Source organism: Tinamus guttatus, unplaced genomic scaffold, assembly GCF_059628265.1.
Source record: "Tinamus guttatus ecotype Peru unplaced genomic scaffold, ASM5962826v1 Tinamus_guttatus_pri_ptg000198l, whole genome shotgun sequence".
Lineage (NCBI taxonomy): Eukaryota > Metazoa > Chordata > Aves > Tinamiformes > Tinamidae > Tinamus > Tinamus guttatus.
The window spans coordinates 1124033-1137545 of record NW_028288732.1 but is presented as its reverse complement, the minus strand read 5'-3'; positions in this window follow the sequence as shown (position 1 = coordinate 1137545).

The window sequence follows — 13513 nt, the reverse complement described above, 5'->3', positions numbered from 1 at the left end:
AAATATTTTTCTAAGCAGTTGGATGCCTTTGGTATAGCATCACATATCACAAATTAAAGAGGGGAACTTGATGTGTTTTTTGAATTAATAATCCAGAAGCCTTCTTCTTTCTTTTAAACAAATATTTTTCATTCTTTTATATTATACCTTTGAATGGGAGAGAGTTATGAATCTTATCCTTTAAAATAAACCATTTTCATTATGGAGAAACTACTCAAAAATCCTCATCATTCCTCAAAATCATTTAAATAAATGAAATATCATTCTAACAACACTTACAGACTGTAGCAGTAAGAGCAATGATACAGTGTTTGCACAACACTAAAAACAATTAAAGTGCATCACTATTTATCAAACATCACCTGCGCGCTTTTCAGTGAATAAGGGCTTTTGTAAGGAATGAAGACAGGGGCATTTACGCTGTGATGTGATTATTCAAACTACTGTGACCGTAAAGCTATGGAGATGGCAGTGACCTTTTAACCTTGATAAAATCAATAACGGTCCTTCTTAACTTCAAATAATCTGTTGTCGTTTAATTTATACACATCAGAAAAATCACATTCTGTTTTTTTATCAAAATGCATTTGGGGCGTTGATTAACATTATTTGTATATTTGTGACTATTATATATTATATTGAAAATACACAGGCTTGTGCTTTTGTAAAATCTAAAAGCATCTTCCTCTGGAGATGTTCAAATTTCTTCAAGTGATTTTTAGTTTTTGGCATTACTTCAGTTTCTTGTGCTTTACTTATTTATTAGTCTTTAATTTTCACAGTATTTTCTCATGTGTAGAGATGATAGGGCCAAAATCAGTAAGGGGAACCCAAATCAGTTTTGCCCAGCCAAACACTTGTTTTTCCTTAAAGATAAATATACTTGTGTAAGTCCTAGCTGTTTCTCATTGCACAATGCTGCAAAGACTTCTGTGAATGCCTGATTTCCTTCACACTTTGAGCCTATGGGTATCTTTATGACTACTAATACACAGAACCTGTGACACTGGTGTCCAGGAAAAAAGTTATCTGATTTAATGTCGGGTTGTGGACACTAGATTTTGGTATTAGGATGGTTTTGTCTGTGGTGATGTCAGCAGTGTCAGTTATGAAAGTCTGTGGAATGAGTAGTAAAGAGCGGAGATTTGATTTATATATTAGGAAATAAACATTTCTGTCTTGCTCATGTTTTATAATCTGAGTTTGCAGCTGAACAGAGTGACATGATAGAGGAGATTCAGATATTTTGTCCAACAGAAAAAAAATGAAGGAAAAACAGGAATAAGTAAGGCACTGAAAGGAGAGAAAATGTCTCTACAAATGCAAGAGACATAAAAGAAAGTGAAGGAAAGTTAAAAATTACCATAGGGCAGGCAGGACACCTGCTAAAGAACCTTCTGCTGCCTCTCACAGCTGGAAGGAAAAATGAAAGGGATGCAAACAACTGTTCTGGAAGCATGAAATCAGCCTTTTGTCTTTCTCCCCCTCCCTTTCTGAACAGTTACAGTATGCAAAATTTAGGGGAATCTCAAAGTATGCAGAGGAAAAAAAAATATTCAGCAGGCTCTGCATATAAAAAGCTGGGGCCTGGAAGTGTGCCTCTTTGAAAACAGGAGCATGTTTGGGAGCTTCCCGGTGCATTGAGGAAAGTGGTAATTAATGCATAGTGAATGACTCCCAATGAAGGTTGAATAGGGGCATAACAATAGCAAGTTTTTTTTTCTTTTTTCTTTTTTCTTTTCTTTTTTTTTTTTTAAGGTTAAAGTGTTGAAAAAGGAAAGCTGTTAAAAGATGGCCACTGGGAAGCTCCAACTTCAATCCTTGTCTTCTCTGAGTTTTCTTTATAGACTCTGGTGGGTTTTGTTTTGTGCGGGTCTCCAAATACAATGAAGTTAATTTGCACCAATTTCATTTTGTGTATGTTTCTTTTTCTTTTTTTTTTTTAAAGTTTTTTTCTTCTTTTTTTGGCAGGGCTTGGTTCTTTGATGGTGCTTTTGAGCAAATGGTTTGCCCAAAGTTCAGATGATGTTAGCTCCATCCTCTTTTTCATTTACAACATCAAGGGGCTTACAGAGAATAACTTTGTTGCCCAACATCAAGGCTATATCTTCAGGCTACTAGAAAGGTAGTTCTCAGAAACTGTGTCTTCTAATATTTTAGAACCTCCACAGGCTTCAGATAAAACAAGTATTAAATACAAAAAGCTCACAAGGATCCCAAGGAAGGTTAAACTCACACAACCTCCTTCATGTTGAACACCTGAAATGTATTTTTTAGACTGCTGGAGTGTTATCATAGTGAAGGCAGCAGTGAAGTCTTATATAACTGAAGACAGAAAGAATAAAAAAAACCCAGCACCTTGTTTAAAGGCAGGCAATTTTTAATGGAACATGAGCTAAATATAATCCACTCTTGCCATGGAAAAAGGGGATTTGGAGACTGAATCATGTCATTTTGGGAAGGTTTGAGGTTTGGTTTTTTTTTTTTTTTTTTTTAACTAGATCACAAGCTAGTAGATCTGCATTTCTGCTGTGCTCGATCCAAGGCCGGGTTTTATGAGGTTTGAAGATAAGTTGAGGTGTTTTGGAGAAATAAAATAAGGAAGCTACTGTGCTCAAAACCATTTGAAGTATGTTTCTATTGTTGGTGTCTCTCAGCAGGAATTTTGGGCTGGAGTATATTAAACTTGGTGCTGAAATGCCTTATCAGATGAATCTTAATTATTTCTAAGGTATGAAATAAAAAAACAAAAACTCAAACCTCAGAAAGTGTGTTTGGTTGTCCCTTTTTCCAGGGCTGGCTAAATAAAGTGTAGTATTGGCTGTATATAGTTTATCAGAGCCCATGCCTTTTCTTCCTGGAACATCCTCTTAGCAGGGTTTGGAGGGACGGTGAGTCACGCTGGTGAGAGTGCAAGAATTTGATTGCAAAGTCTCCACTTTTGATGCTTCCATAAACCTGCAGGCTGACCTGGGCAAGTCGCAAACCCTCCCCCAGTACTTGCCTCTAGCAGGTGTGTTATTGCACTCCACTCCTTCACATCTGCAAGTGGATTGAGATTCGATAAGAGTGCTCCGAAATGGCTGTGGTCATCTTGGATAAGCATGGGATTGTTTTAGGCATGTTTTTTTGTGCTTTCCCAATGTATGGGGTGTGTGTGTGTATATTATATATATATATATAAGCTCAGACTCCAAAAATACTCTCCTACCATTTTTGAGAAACTGGAAATGCAGATATTATCTGTAAACAGCTAGATGGCTCCTATGAAGTATGTAGAACTCTACAAATGGATGCTTGTGTGATATTGCAACTTTCTTAAAGCTTAGATTTTTGCATTTTTGCAGCAGATACTTGAAATTTCCCAAGGATAAACTTGCTGAGTAAAACCTAAGCCCCTGATTTGTAGAATTCTGTTTGGGTTAGGCAGAAGTCCTTGCTTCTGAACATCCCTGGTTGCCCTTTCTGGCTCGTTCTGTTGCGAGGCCCTCAGCAGCTTGACCAGTGATTGCTTATGGTTCAAAAAGCCATCACCCCTACCAGCCCTGGAGCAGCAGCGTAAGGTGTGGAGTCGCCTGTGTGAGCAGCTGGGGAAGGGCTGGGCTCAGACCCTCCTTTCCCATCTAACCAAGCCTTGGTGCCAGCCACAGGGGTGTGCTGGTCCCATGGAGTGACCCGCAGTAGCACTGGAGGAGATGATGGTTGGGTTGGGCTCTTTGTGGCTTCACCACTCCTCCTCTGCTGTTTTGGAAGTAATTTCTGTTCAAAGGAGGGTAATGGATTAGATTCATTGATGGAGGAGCAGGTAGAGGAGCCGGATGCTCTCTGTTATGTGAGGAAAGGGGAGGTTGTCCTTCTGTGTGTGTCATCCCACCAACAGCTTCCAGTCCTGTGATCGGTCTGAGAACTGGAGCTCAAGCAATGATGCTTGAATTGGGGAGCATTATCTGCAAAGCATGAGGCTGGTTTTCTTTTTAAGCATGTTTATTTAGAAAGCTGTGAGGTGGCAAAGCGAATTATTAACCCGATGTTACTTGGGCTGCTAAGTCCAATGCTCAAAAGCTGAGGGATACAGAATATTTGGATGCCGATGACTTTCAGATTAGTCCCCTGTGAGTCGTGAGCAGATGGTAACGATGTGATTCTGTACTAATGTTCTTGTTCATCTCTTATTGACCAATGTAGTAGGAACAATGAGAACGATGGGCAGAAAAACTGCGTTCCTTCTAAATTGCAAAGTGAATAATCCTAGCCTGGTTCATATGTTTGTGCATGTGTGTATGCTCTTCTATACAGAGAAAAGAAATCAGTGTCAGAAAATGTCAGAAAAAGATGTAATGTAAGAACTCCCTCTGCTGTAAAAACTCCCAGCATATAAAATGTGTTGGAGCACTAACCATTGTGGCTCTACTAGCTCTACCCAGAAATAAAATGTTTCCTGTGAATTAGAAAGATACGGAGTTGGATTAACTGGATGACATTTCCCCATCTGGTTTTTATTTATTGTTGCCCTTTTCCTTTCACTGTAATTAGTGCATAGAAGTAACAATAGGCATATACTGCACTCTGAGCTACAAGGATGTACCAACATTTTGAGCACTTTCCATTATTTTTTTTTCCAGTGACACTTCTAAAACTCCTGGCATCTTAACTCTGCTGAAACCTATTATTTCTGTGAACTGGAGAGGCAATTTAAGGAACCTTTTCTGTTTGCAAACAATTTTCAAATATAACCTCACACTTTCTGAACTTTTCCCAAGGGGCTCATAAAATCAATAATTGTCCACTTTCCTCTAAGTGACTTGGAAAATTGAAGGTCTTAAGATTCAAAATTCAGATCCAGATTTCAGAGTGCCCACCGTCAACACCACTCTTCAAAGGTACTGAAAGCTGGAAACCTTCTCCTTGCAGAGAGAGATGGTGTTGGGAAGCATCACCCATCCTTAGCCCCCCAGAATTTTTCCCCCTAATTTCCCTTTGAACTTTAGCTTGAATTTAGGGGTACTGATGCTACAAACCTCTTAAATGTAAGGGTGGCAGGGAGAACCAACTCTTTCAAGCTCAACCTTTGCATGACTTTAGTTTTATTTTAAAAATGAGATGCTAACAGGATGTTGTCACATGTAAATGATCTTATCTAAGGTGCACAAGGCACCAGAAGTGTACTGAGTTATCAGCAGGTTGTTTGTGAAGGCTTGGTGGTAAATTAGTACAGGTGGCAAAAGTTCACCTCAGACTTAGCTGATGGTCTAACTAGCACTGAGGATAGGTAGAGTGACTAGAGGTGCTAGTCAGCTTATTGGGAGGAAAAAAACAAAAACAGAGCAACAACTGCAAGCCTAAGAGTATTTATTCTTATGAAAGACTCCTGTAAGGAAAGCCAGCTAAAACCTGGAGCAAAGTATATACAGCAATGGAGATGAATATATCATCTCTGCAAAGACATAAAAGCAGTGAGAAGTGTAGCTGAAAATTGAGGGTTCTTATAAAGTACAGCTACATTAGATATTCCGAAATCCATGATTCTGTAGTCAAGGGAGGGGAGGAAAAAAAAAAAAAAAGCCTTTTCTGTCTCAGTGTTGAAATGAAAGCAGAGATTAGAAATAATAATAATAAAGGCAATTTATAACGACTAGAAAAAGAGACAGTAACAATAATTGATAATAGTTCAAAAGTTATGAAGTACAGAAAGTTGATAACAGTCACTAAAGCATCTGGGATAAAGCTATGTCAAAGGACAGTAAGGTAGTTGAAAAAATACATTTTTTAATGTAGAAGAAAAGAAATTCTAGCAGTAGTATAGCTCTGATTTTTGCCCTCTGTACAAAATAAGAGTTTTGTCTATTCTAGAGCGGTACATAGAGTTCTGGGTTCTGCATTTCCCCAAACCTCTGACTACTGCATAAAGGATCCATGTTTCTTAAGACTGAATAGAATGCTATACCATGATAGCCTTGAAGATCTCCATCAGAAAAGTGAAAGGAGAACCAGTTAGAATGAAAAAACAACAACAACAAACCTTATTTTGTCTTTACTTTAACCGACTAATAAGCCACCAAGGCAAAGAGGGGACTTCTCTAGCTCCTGAAATTGTTTCATCAAGCCTGCATGCCTTTCTGAGGAGTGTAGTAGTCAAAGAAAAGCTCTCCCCAGTTTTATGGCAAGTGAGATGTGGTGGGCAGTGATAAAGGGGAAGGTACCCATGGAGGCTACTTGGATGCTAGTGAATTAAGCAGTGCCAGGTGTGATGTTTTCACGTACTGGATCATGATCCTCTATCCTGTGCTAGCATAAGTTCTGACATGAGTCTGGCCCATGGCAAACAGTGCTTGTCTGAGTGGATATGGGCACAGGTCTGGAGATGGCATGAGCTTGGGACTATAGCCCGGATATGGCCCTTCTGTTTTTAGTGGATAATGTATCTAATAGTGCAGATATGGGCTGTTCTTAGTTGGCCTCAGTGTCAGAAAATGCACTTATACAGAGACAGCCAATGGTCTAAGGCTCTATTTAAGTCTCAAGCTTGAGGAAATAGGAGAGATCAAATGGCGTGTCCCAGTTGGTGTGCTCTGATTCTACCAGCCGTGCTTCTCTGAAAAAAGGGGATGAAATGATTAAAATCCGACTTATTTTCAGTCATAGTACTGCTTTAGCCAGTGGGACTTACTGAGCCAAGGCAGTAAGATTTGTCCACAAGTGAACTGAAGTTCATTTTTCTATTACATATTGGTACTAAGTGTCATATTGGACAAGATGTATTTCTCTGATTTCTTTATTCTAATTTCAGTATATGAAATATTTAAGTTTTGTTTTGAATCTGCTTTACCTTTATACAGAGGGATAAAATGTATTGCCAAGAGGCAAATTCAACAGGCAAATGTGGTTATATCTACATATATATATAGAACACATTATACTCAGAAACACAGAGGTAACTTGCAATGCAGCCAGAGAGATGCCCCTACTTGGTAGGTGGAAACAGCTTTGCTGTCTTACAGGTATCTCACCCTGATGACACTAAAGGCATGGTGAAGAGCACGCATGAGGGCTGGAAATAGCCTTCAAATTCTTTTGCAGCTTTTATTATCTGTGGCCGAAAGAGAGTGCAATCTACATTTTAGACCTTGTTTTCCTGTAGAAGGAAGCAAACTGCCTGGAAGGCATCAAGGAATGAAGCTCTGGCTGTTTTAGAATGAGTAACACTCTCACTATAACCACATTTTCAAAGAGAGATAGAGCATTAGCAGATGTTTGTAGGAATAGACTGGACAAATTGACAAAATCTTCAGTATGTTTAAGATATTGAAGCTGTAATTACATGCTGTAATTCCAGCGTGACTAATAAATATGTAAAAGTTGTTTTTCCTCATCCCTATTTTTATAATCTTGTAAGTGCTCAGAAGCTTGTAGGAAAGAGAGTGAGGAAATTTCCACAACCAACTAAAGTCTTTTATTCTGCTATACAAACCAGTCTCTCAGTAAAAGGACTTTGTTATTAGATTTCGATAGCTGATATTTGTGTCTCAACTGGGTTGGAGCTTATGCTCAGGGGCACTTTTCCAGATTTCTTTAGCATGAAAATGTTGAACTGCTGTCTCTCAGAAAATTGATTTGCTAACTTGTTGAGATTTCAAGGAGTTTCCCTTCTCATCTCACTTATAACTGTCCATGAGACTCGGTAGGGTTTTGCCATTTCCAGGCCTGAATAGAAATTCAAGTAGAATGAAAGGACCTAGGCAAGTCCAAATATTTAATCTTAAAAAGTACAGATTTCCTATTTGTTCTAGAAACATGTGAGAACCCCTCTACAGCAAATAAGCCATACGTTGCCATTTCTTTGGGCAATGTGCTGAAATGCAGCCCGATTGCCAGCAGGAATGCCTTTCAGGACGTACAATAGGTCATTGGATACCTACTGAGTACTTTAACAAGTGTGTCAACTGGCATCATGTGGTCAAGCGTAAGTCCACATCCTGGGATGCAGTAATTTGTTTGGTGTGGGGCTAATACCACACAGGTTGGAATTTGAGGCAGGAAAAAAAGAAGTGGTCCCCCCAAATATCTTTGGTGTATTTGTCAGGAAATTGGTCATCTGAATATGCAGTAGGTGGTCTGAGAAGAGTTAGGAAACTATTTCTAAAAATAATTTACACAAAGGGCAAAAGTGCGTAGAGGCACAGTTAGGACAGCCAACAAGTTTAATATTTTGTTGGTTTTGCTGTTTTTCTTGATTTGATCCTTCAGTCTGTGCTCAGACATGCAATTCTGCTGAGCCTCTGCCTCATTACGCTCCTTAGTTCGTCGTACACAATGCATTTTGATTAATTAAATAACTTTTGAACATCTGAAAAAAGCTTCTATCGGTTATTTTTGTTCTATCACACTGACCTTGTGTTGTCCTTGTTTTTCGGTATCTTTTGCTGCTACCTTTGAAAGTCTTAGCCAAAGATTTCAAGCTAAATTCAGCCCTGATGTAAAACAGTACAGTTTTTTCTTAAGCTTTTACTGGGTTCTGCTTTGATCCTGGAAGACTCACTTTTAAGAGGTTGGTATGACACAGTTTCTTCTCTGTGAGGAACTGACTTTTTTTCCCCCTGATGCTTATCGTTGTAGCAAGGCAAGTATAAAATTGCCCTGGGAAGATATTTCAGTAATCAAAAATCTTTCTTTTGTAAAATTAGTGAAAATAATGTTTTATTTGACTGTAGTGTCCAGAAACGTCAGTGGAAGGAAGCTTGGTCTCTTGTTTGAACTTTTCCTAGAACATAGAAGGATTCTTCTGCTAAGCATATAGGAAGTGATAATGAACTCGTGGATAATGAACAGCATATTAGTCTCACCTCTTTCTAAGGAATGAAGCTGTTGTTTTCAATAGTGATAAATGTCCAAATTCTTATTTGGACCAAGCTGATCCAGATTTGGGTAAACTGGGATTTGTCCAAATCCCAACAAATAGAACCAAAAGTTTCAGCTCTGTTGACTTAAATTGGACCTTTCCTGTTGTGGGTACTTATTAAACTGGTGCTACAACCTAGCACCAGTGGAGGGACAGGATCTTCGTCTTCCTTACAAACAAGCCTTGAGCTGAGCTTAATTGCAAAAATCCTGTAGAGTTCCCAGAGGGGACTCCATGGGAAGCAGTGGTTGGTGCATAGATTTTAAGTGGTGGAAGAGACAGCATGAATGTAAGAATTGTTAATATACTGTTTAGATCTTATGTCACTGGAAAATGTTTAACTCCCTGTCTCAGAAAGTTAGCATGAAGATGGTTTGTGATATTAATTGCTCCACTTGCTAATTGGATTACCTCCAAATCTGTATGTCATTCAGCAAAAGGAGCCAGAAGTGGAATGACAAACCAATTTATGAGCAGAAAGGTATTTGGCAAGACTGCTTTCAGTCAAAATATCCCTTTAATGAAATGCCATGGGGAGTAGTTGGTTAAGAGAACAAAGTCAGGTTTGTGGCAGGGCTGTCAGTAATTTGAGAGGCTGCGCATCTCTGGAGCAGAATCTTGCAGAAAGGGTAATTGCAGCAAGTGTCAATCTTAAATATCAAAAAAAGACATTGTGACCAAATGCCAGTATCATGTTCTAGGAGGTATCACAGTTCAAGAAGTAGCCCTGAAGCATTCTGGCGTGTCAGTTATCTGGACCCTTTGATTGGAAAGTGCTAAAATTCCCAAGAGATCCAAGTGACATTGCCAAGAGTTCAACTACTTGTAATACAATTTGATAAAGATCTAGTAAAGATGGGGACCTTGCCAGACCAAAGGCTGTTGGCATTTCTGGGTTATGGATTATATTGCCAGTAGCCAGGGGGTTAACTGATGTATAGTGAAAAAGCGACGTTGTAAAGGACTACAGCAAAAATCTCATAGTGCCAGTTAGTCATTTTTTTTTCTGTCTAATGTCATGAAGTGCTATGTTCCTGAACAAAGTGGAGTAGATTGCATAAATTAAAGGCACGTTACAGGAATTGGCTTCTGCTGCCGACAGTGATTAATGGAAACTTTCAACTTAGCTTGTGTGAAGTATTTTCAGGCTAATAGAGAGAGTGATACAACTAAGCTACAATACTAATGGGCACCGGTCGTCATTTTCGTGCCTTACAATGTCTGTCCTTTATCAGAGTGATCATTTAGTACTTCTAGGATTACCTGGTCTAGCAGCACAAAATCTTAGTGTCCTTCAAAGTGTGGAAAAAATATGGAAGAAGAATTAAATAGTTGGAAAATAGTTGTAATAGACACCTCATTGATACTAAATTTGGTTTACTATTTAAAAATAAAAAAAAATGAACTGTGTAATTTAGCACAACAAAAATACTGGTGGTAGCTTTATGCAATAAGTAGAAAATTTTAACCTCTGCATAATGACAGATATGCCTGGAATTAAGGGTGAAGGCACAACATATTTCAGTACCTGTGCTTTTTTTCCCCCCCCCCCACTCTTGACATATCTTCAGAGTAGCAAGAAAGTGAAGTGCTGAAAATAGAAAGTATTACTGTTGTTGACAAGTAAACAGAAAGGAAGGTTGAAGATTATACCCACACAGCTCAGGAAATGGTAGTGAAAGTGGTCCTAAAGTTATAATGCAGATACAGTAGAAATGCATGTTTTCCACAGGGAAAGCTTAGAAAATGAACACGATCCTTCATGTGCATTCACTATGATTTTGGTGGTGGAACAGTATCAAGATCCACTGCTAAAATTGTTATAAAGGATGGAAATTCACCATATGTAGGAATTTATCTTGTCTGATACAGTAGGTTTAGAAAAAAAGTATTTCTAACAGAGGAAGTTAACCAGAGCATTTTTAATATGAAGTGTGGCAGAAGGAAAATAACTTGGAATATTTCTCTCAGCATTTTTTTCACTGTTTGTTCTGTGAGAAAATATTTTAATGAAGTGAAGCACTTTTTTGCCTCAGATTTCTATGTCTTTCACATCAGATCTCAGGGCAGAGAGAACTATTTTTGTTTGTTTCTTAGGTTTCTGGGTACTTTGCACAGAGCTACATCTCTAAACTGGTTAGAGGCAAGCAATGGTTTTTGTACAGTGGATTTTTACAGACAACACCTCACCAAACTGAAAACAGAATTACATCACCAAACAGAATCTTCCCCAAATATATTTCACTTTGCACAAGACAAGTTAAAAGCATCATTCCTACAGTTGTGTAATGTTAATTCACTGTTCAGACATCATGCACTGGCAGCATGGAGGTAAAAAAAAGAAGTGTTTACTTAAATAAATTTGCATTTTTCATCTAATTAGGGAAGACTTTTGTGATAGATGAAGAATGAAATATCTTAGTCATCAAAATTCTATTGACCTCTGACTTACTCTAGCTATAAGTCCTGCTGTAGAAGTAAAATAGTGCTGTCATGTGTTTGACATTATCAAGATTGGCAAGTCTGGCATGTTAGAGCCTCAAAACTGGTAGTTCTATGGCCAAATTCTCACCAATTCTACCACATACCAGGGGTATTAGATATTTGTGCTGTATGAGTAAGGAGATGTTTTGATAAAAAGACTGTTTTGGCACATACAATAATTCAATTTAAAGCTACAAGTAGGATAGAAAACCACACCTCCAACAGACTGAATTCCCTGCACGCACATGGGCTGTAATCTCCAGGTCATTGGTTTAGAAGAGAGAAGTTCCTTGGAAGTAAAACAATTAGGGCTTACAGATACCGATGGGAGTAGCTGGTAAAGAGACATGGTAAAGAGAAATGATGCCAAATGGCTGCTTGTTGTTTTTGAAACAAAGCCAAAAATGATGGGCTCAGCCAAAACCTTGTATTAGAAAAAATCAACCCCTCCCTCTACAAAAAAGAAAGCCCACAGCCTACTCCTAGTGTAATGCCACTGAACAAGCAGCCTGGTTGCTAGATTCTGTAACCATCGTGTGAAGGCTAAAATATCTTGGCAGATCTTTGAGATATGTAACAGTATTGGGGCCTAGGCTAAATGTTTGAATAGACTTAAAAGGCCTCAGAATAAGAAGTTGGATTCTGTCTTCATGAGAGAAGGTTTTCCTCAGTGAAAATGTCTCCTTTTATCAGAACTGTCTGACCACAGCTTTATGGGTGAGGAGAAATAATAATAATAATAAAAATCAGTCTTGGCCATGTGGTTATTATGTTTGAATATGAAGATTTTGGTACACAAGTGGTTTCTAGGCTCTCTTGGTTTTGGAGCCATTTTAGATTTCTATCTTGCTTTTGCTTTCTTTTTTTGTTATTTTTCCACCCTATGAGTGACCCCAGTTTCTAAGTGCTGTGGCCCATATGTGGACAATGAGACCTAGTTTGAGAACTGCTGCTCTAGATATTTGATTTTTGTTGTTGTTTTTAATATTGGGACACCTGAGCCAACTGCAAATGTTTAAAAGGCAGATTGAGCAAATAAAGGCCAACTTACTGGAAGTTTAGGAAATTGTTATTATATGTAGATAGTACCAGTTAGGGGTGGGATGAGGGGCAGGGGGGAAGGTATAAAAAGCAAGTTATTGGTTCAAGAAGGGGCCTGTCAGGGAGAGTAATGAGTTAGGAGATGGATAAACACAAGCCAAGTGACCGGTAAGATTCTTGGCAAGAAACAAACACTACATAGCAGAAAATCTTTCATGCAAGGGGATGGAACTTGCTCACGTTTATGACTGTGGCCCGTCACCCCAGATATCTCCCAAACCCTGGAAAGCCAAAGAAAACAAAGAACAAATAAATGAGTTTTTAAATGCTGTATTCATATGAATTTTTAAATGAACAGACCTTTAATATTTAAATATTAAGTCAGTGTTATTTGATAATCATCTGTCACTTCATCTGAAGAATTAAAAATGCTTCATGCTTGAGCTGTTGGTGTGTCATCACTTTTTCAAGTGATATGAAGTATAAATAAATTATATTACTTACAATAAGATGCAGGTTTTGTTTTGCTGCAAGACATTAAAGGGAAATGAAAATTAAAGCGATATTGCTTGAAGATATTACTTGTGGGGTGCATCTTATTTTAGAGCTGGCAGCAGAGACTTTAACATGGAAAAGGATAGCAAAATGGAGCGGTGGTTGTTAATGCTCCCTGGTGTCTGTCTATGAGATCTCTGGTATAAGGACTGATCTTACCTAATTCAAAAGTTTGTCATTTAAATATCACATAAGAAGTGCCAGAGTTTCAAATATCCTTTATCCTGCTTATCTAGTTCAGAGCTGTTCTGCAAATCTGGCCATAATAGCCATAGTGAAAGATCTGAGCAGTAGAGGCAGTATGGTAAAACAATTAAATATTTACCTGCTATAAAAATATTTTACAATAAATAAAAATATTTTTTCCTCCTCATCCTCTTTTGAGAGCAATACTGATTAATTCAAGAAATATTCTTAGATTTTGGATAATATTTTCCTGGCAGTGGTATACCTTAGCTCAGCGTTCTGACTTGTCAGAGCTGAAGCTGAGTAGCAAAAGGAGAAGCTTCTCAGCCGGCCAGATTTCTCACTCAATTA